Source organism: Malurus melanocephalus, unplaced genomic scaffold (assembly GCF_030028575.1).
Source record: "Malurus melanocephalus ecotype Western Australia unplaced genomic scaffold, MMel_1.1 scaffold_142, whole genome shotgun sequence".
NCBI classification, from domain to species: domain Eukaryota; kingdom Metazoa; phylum Chordata; class Aves; order Passeriformes; family Maluridae; genus Malurus; species Malurus melanocephalus.
Window position 1 is genome coordinate 1,374,877 of NW_026623374.1, and position 5,861 is coordinate 1,380,737.

The window sequence follows — 5,861 nt, forward strand, 5'->3', positions numbered from 1 at the left end:
GGCCATGATCCCAAGGCCCTTTGGCAGCAGAGCCTTCCTGCTCCTCCTTTCCATTCCCACTGCTACATGACTCAGCTGAGCTGGGACCCCTTGAAAGATGGGAAACTGCCATGTGACATCCTGCCCCCTAAAGACATCCCTGAGATCAGCCATTGATGAAAGTGGGAAAAAGACTGTCATAATTAATATGTTGTATGTGGAAATAGTCAGTGGCTGAAATACACTCTGTAAAGGGACCAATCAGTCCTAATTAAAATCATGTTTAACTAACCTTTTTTGGAAGGAGACTGTAATTTAGTGTTTGTTCTTTCCACACGTAGCTCAATGACATCCAGCATTGATGATGCAATTAGGAGTTATCACAATAAAAGCAGTGAAGAATAATAACTACAGACATATAAATCTTGTGCCTTTTTCCTAGCATGACTGTTTCTGTAGGCATCTTATATCAATTTCCTTGACTATTGCATAGTTTGGGTTACCATTGTGAAAATGTTTAACAACTCACACATGAAGGATGGATGCCTAATTATTTTCATGTGTGCAATGTTTCGATCACATTAATTCCACATTTATTTCGATGGAATAGTTTTCAGGTGAACGAGACCCAAAAAATTAAAAAACTCTTAAAGGTTTTGCTGCACTGAAGACATTCATATCTATTACATTTAGAAAGAATGAGAAAGCACTTCTTACTTCTATTAAAATTAGAACATTTACATTCAAATTTACGGCACAAGGAAATTATGTCAAAGRTGCCATCAGCATTCTGTAAAACAAAAGTGTGATTGCCCATTCCAATGATTCCAAAAGACCATCTAGATAAAAATTTTCTCCCTCCAGTTAAAACAAGAYAATGTATTTGTTTCAAATAATAACTTTTGATTTCTATCATGCCTCTGAAACCCATGATTTCCAAATGAACGTCAAAYAAGATTTTTAAAAATCTCCACTCAAATTTTATTAACTGCAAAAGAATGGAAGAGATAGAAAGATTTTGGCTTTTGTGTATGCTTACTAAYTTAATTGTTTGCCCCTTGAAAATAGCAAGCTGCCTTGAGCATTTAAACTCAAAAAAATGCTAATTTAAAGCAAAAGTTTTATTTGACAAAAAATTTCTAGGATATCTTCTAAAAAAACACAAACCACAATTCTATATATTTTTGAGGGAGAGTGATTAGATGCAAATAACAGGTAAGGAAGACAGAACATCAACATGTAATTAAAAAATGATAAGAGATGATTCCTTCACCAAGTGAAGATCACACAGCACAGATCACCAAAGARAACAGGCAAGCTTTGCAGAAGTTTTGAAGGAAGCCGCCTATCTGTTGAGGAAAGAACAAAAAAAATCAGGAGGATAAAGCTTTAAAAGGCCRTGACATTACCAACAGGAAATGAAATGACCACCACAGATAAGAACTCCATCAGGTTGTAAATGCACAGGAGTAAGGTTAACAGTTTGCTTGTTATTCAAAAGCAAATGAAAGATGAGTTTATGATATCAAGCCTGGATTAGGACTCAGAAGTTCTGAGTTCATTTCTTGGCTCTGCCATAATCTCTCTTTGTGATTTTGGGCCAGAGCTTACATTTGGCATAGAGTGAAGCAAGGAAGTAGCATCCTTTCTGTATAGTTAGGGAACTGAGACCCAGCGATAATATAAGCCAAAAATTCACAATGCCTTATTGGCATTTACGTTTCCAATAAATTTCCCTGCAGAGAAAAAAGACTGAGAGTTGAGGGGTATCTTTGTGAGTCTGGCCCTCCAGTTATCTGTGTGTTTCTGTCTCCTCAGTACAGAATTTGGATTAAAAATCCTTTCTCTCACACTTTGAACAAAGGGTGAATTTTTTTGGTTGGTAGGTTGATTTTTGGGGGGATTTTCTAGGTTTTTTGGTTTTTTTTCCTTTGGTTGGTTGGTTGGTTTGTTGGGAGTGGGTTTTTTTTTAAATTTTGTTTCTTTTTTTCTTACCAGGCTGAAATATAAAAACTCAGGAAAAAAATCTCTCTCTCTCTCTCTCTCTATATATATATATATATATATTATTTATAAAATATTATAAATGTTATTTATTAAAATATTATTTATAAAAAAATCTTTATATAGTCATTAAAAATTTTCTTATGACTTCATGGCCTCACAAGAAACCTCCATAAATGAAAAAGTACATAGCTATTACRTGCATTTATATGTTATATATACCCATTCACCTCAGACACATCCAGAGTATCTTTATTTTATTTTTGCTGTCATCCTGGTGCACAATAGCAATGACAAGAGTGTGAGTGTATTGATGGGGGCTTACACAGCAAACAGCAATTTCCCTGATTTCCTACACACCAGGCTGAGCCCCTGGCACTGACTGGGATTAAGCCCTGAGCACTTCAGTGGAAACTCAAGGTTACTCCATCATAGTCACTTGCTTTTCACTTCCTTTTCCCTGCTGATGTCCCAAAGCTACCAGAGTTACGCTGATGTGAATGAGATCTGAATCCTGACCATTGGCAAGAGTTACGGAAAACAGGAAATGGGGTATTTCAAATAACAATAGGTGGGAACAGTGAGTAAAGGTTCACTGTGTGGTAACGGTGCTGACTCTTTAATGACTGTGTTTATTTCCTTGTATCCCAAAGAAGGCCACAGTTCATTTTGCTCTCAAATATGTGCATATGGCTACKTGCATATCAGCCATTGTATCTAATTTTGCAGTTTAGGTTAATKGAGGGGGGGTGAATCAGCACTGACTCCCACTTCTCATAAGGAGCAACTCCATGAGATTGCACTCCTGTGCCATGGAAAGTCAAGTTGCCAGGGGCAAAAGGTTCATCCCATGTTCTTTTAAGAGAAAAGGTCCCTGTTGCTACAGCAATAGGCACTTTTTCCCTCCCATTCACCACAGAAATGAGTACTGTGACAAAGAGAAAACCTGAAAACCCTTTACAAAACCTACAACCCATGTAATGCACTTCATGTAAAGTCAGAGCAGAGGTGTTACAAGTTGGAAAAGCCATCCTGGGCCATGTAGTTCATTCCCAGCAAAGGTCTGCCGTTCTTGGCTGAGGTTTCCACACAGCTCCTTGTCTAGTCTTGCCATGACTAATTCCCAGAAAAGGCAGTTTCACAACCACCCCAGCCAGCCAGCCCTGTGTCTAATTGGCATCACTGCTTAGAAATACTTCCTTGCATTCTCCTATGAAAGTTTGCAGCTACAATCTAATTCTATGTACTTTTACTAAGCCTCACAAGCAGCTAGTGAGACAGCCCAGCTATTTTTAACAATCATTAGTCCTCCAGTCTCTCGCTTCACAAAATGACTGGTTCTTATAGGGTTCCTTTTCTCCCAGCTTCCAAAATTGGTCTGAATTAAGTTTCCCAGCATAATGCTCTGTTAAATAATGCTCACTAATTAGCAGTAGCAAAAGCTAAAAACTGGTCATAAGAAAATGAAAAAATGCCCAATGACACAGGTGTTTTATTTTTTTTTCCTAGCTCAAGCTGCTTTTTCAGTCATTAATCATAGCAAATTCTGCTCCTCCACCTGGAGAAGAAGTAAGTAAACTTCTGGCAAGTAACTTGGCATCAGACAAGTCCCAGTTGCTCAGATTTGCTACTTATGGGGCTGCTCACCCAACGCCCATCTTTTGTAAAGATGCTTTGCAAAGAAAATGCGCTTTGTTTTTTACTTAATACTCATGATTATAAAGAAAGCTCCRAAGCTACCTCATCCTTTTTTTTTCTTTTTTTTTTTTTTTAAGAAGAGATTTTTTTACATCACCGAAGACTTTGTGCACTGCTAGAAAGTAGTCATCCTAACGTTCAGATCTCACAAAAATGAAAACTGTAAACTTTTTAAAAGTTCAATTTTATTTGCCCTGTACCGCTGAGTCCTTTTAAACACTTTAGAAAATMATACATGATACTTGTTATGTTTAAACCCATGAAGTTCCTATTCAATTAGGACTTATAACTCCTTTTACTAATACTCGTGTACTATTAAGCAGACTGTTAAACTGAGCCTCTTGTGGAAACAAGTCTTATTTTTTCCTAACACAGTCACAGAAGAAAGAGCTAAAAAGTTAATATATGTTTTGTTCCTAAATACATCCAGCAGCTAAGCATAAAAAAGKAGGGAAAGAAAGACCTATTTAAAGCATAAAGACAACACAGGTAAATGAGAAAACAGATTTAATAACCTGTTTRCAACTAGGCCACTACAGGATCGTCACTGGTAACTACAGCAGCAAGAGACAGAATCACCTCTCCAGTGCCAGTGATGGAAATGGAAAAATAATTGTCTTCAAGGTGAGGGTATGGACACTTAAGGAAGACATTCTAAAATACATCTGCCTGAAAAAGGATTGTTTGTTGCCATCTTTTGTTCTAAAGCTGTTTCTGGGTGCTGGGGTGATCACAGACCAGTTCCCAGAGTTCTACCTTCTCATTGACTGTTTAGGAGAACCAATCTAAGAGAGTCAAAATGAAAACAGGAGTTTAAAAGCATGAACTCCAAGGTTCTGTAGCAGGTAAAATGTAGAAACTACATAGCTGTTGTTTTCACCTGAAGAGCAAAAAACAAACAAACCAGAATGATAAAGAACTCAMGACACACCACCTCTTTGACTCAGTTGTGGGTCATTGATTCATGTTCTGTTCACATTAACTAATGACAACTATTTTTTCCCCTCCATTCTGGTTAATTTTTTACCAGTATTTGTAGGGAAACACATCACCTCTCCTGTTTTCTGTCTGCTGAACAAGTTAAGGTCATGTTTACCYAAATTCTTCCTTACTGTGTTTTTATCACTGTCTTTTTTAAATTCATTTACCTTTCGCTCTTTTTAGRCTAGTATATGGTCTGAAATGTAAGYCTCTAACTCTACCAGAGTGACAGATCAGGAATCACCCCACTCRCTTGCCTACTCATTACAGTTCTATTTATATATCCTCAAAGAGTGTTTACTTTATCTGTGGTAGAATCACATTGCATGCTAGTTTTCGATTTAGCAACTTGCCACCTCGGAAGCAGATAGTTTCAAGTAGTGTTCTCTGCTATCTGACAATGCTTTCATGCAGTTGACACCCCCTCTCTCTCTTTTTATCCCAAATAAAGTCAATTTACCCTAATCAAACCAAAAGCTATTGATTACTGCCTATTTCATCTAACCTCCCTGCATCTGGCTGTACTTGAACCATTTTCAGGAGGTTTTCTCCTCTTCTTACTCTCAGCACTGAATACAATGCAGACCAAGTTGGTGTGTCCTCTAAAAATGCATGAATATTCTAAGAACAGAACAGGTGCTCCCCCTGCCTCATGTGGAGCTCAGCCCACCTGGAAAACACCGTCTGTCACCTGCTACTTTGGAGTGCAGATTTTCCAGGAACAGTCTACCATTCCTGACAAAGGTGGTTACTACGGAGAAGTGGTGTTGTATGTAATGTGGCAATACAGCTTTTCAGACAGAACGTTACTAAAATTAATGAAGCAAAAGAAAAAAAAAAAAACCAGAAAGCACACAAGGCTTTTTTTCCCACACATATTTGTAAATCAGCAGCCTTAAAGTGGTAAATAGGCTGCTTCTCCAAAATTGTGGACAGTCCTACTTAAAAGCCATTGTGAAACTTTGCAGGACAAGCTCTGGCATTTGGTGCAATCCTATACAATTTACACTAATTTTTGCTTCTTTTATAATTGGCMTTGATCACACAGAATTAAAAACACATAGAACATTTACAGTATTGGAAGGAAGTTTTTGAGTACGTCTACATAATCAACGGTGTCCACCACGAATTACATGCATGCCAGTGACAAGAAAATCATCCAAGGAACTTGGTAGTGTTTCCTAACTCACCAGCACTGC